Source organism: Chelonia mydas, chromosome 7 (assembly GCF_015237465.2).
Source record: "Chelonia mydas isolate rCheMyd1 chromosome 7, rCheMyd1.pri.v2, whole genome shotgun sequence".
Lineage (NCBI taxonomy): Eukaryota > Metazoa > Chordata > Testudines > Cheloniidae > Chelonia > Chelonia mydas.
Window position 1 is genome coordinate 50,162,860 of NC_057853.1, and position 997 is coordinate 50,163,856.

A 997-nucleotide genomic window follows, 5' to 3' on the forward strand; every position below is an offset into this window, starting at 1 on the left:
ATGGGCCAGCCTGGCTCTGGAGCCCCACAGGGCCCTGCCTCGCCCCAGCTGGGCGTTCGCTGCAGCTTATGGGGAAGGAGCCAAAGAACCAAGCATGAGCTGAACTGATCCAAAGGCCTAGCCAGGGGCAGCTCCTTCTGGGCTAAGGGGAGTGGACATGGTGCCCCAAGCCCGCTATGTACCTCCCCACATGTGCACTGGTGCAACCTAGCTAGGGGAGCAGTGGGCCCCATAAGAGGGCTACTTGGGACAGGCAGTCCCACAAGGGAGGCTTGCTTGGGGGCAGGAGCTGGGCAGAGCTTTCCTAGGGCTCTGGGAGTCAAGGATCAGTGTGGGCCTGCCCCACGCCCAAGCTTCCCCATCAACCTGCCACCCAGCAGTCTCTGCAAGGAGTTGGATGGGCCTGAGGCACAGGCAGGGGAGGAGAAGAAGGGCCCCTCACCACAGGGGTCAACCTGTGCTCATGAGAGAAGAGTCCCTGTTGTGGGGGCACAGACCCCAGGGCTTGGCTGAACTGGGCTAGTGCAGGTCCCTGGGGTGGGTGCTGCAGACCTCAGGGCTGGGGGAGGCCCGTGGGGCAGGAGAGCAGACCTCAGGGCTCAGCTGGGCTGGGGGAGCCCCTGGGGTGGAGGGCTCAGACCCCAGGGCTGGGCTGGGCTGGGCTGGGGGAGCCCCTGGAGCAGGGGGAGCAGACCCCAGGGTTCAGCTGGACTGGGGGAGCCCCTGGGGTGGGGGGCACAGACCACAGTTCTTGGCTGGGCGGGATGAGACCCCTGGGGTGGGTGGTGCAGACACCAGGGCTCGGCTGGGCTGGGGGAGGCTCATGGGATGGAAGGCACAGACCCCAGGTTGAGGGCGGGTGCCCTGGCTGGGGCTGTCTCTGTGTGAGTGGACGGCGTGTCCCTGAGTGCAGCTGGGGCCCGGGTGTATGAGTGCTGCACCTGGCGCTGCCCAGCATCCATAGCAACAGCTTGGCAACCTGCTCTGGCTTCCCAAA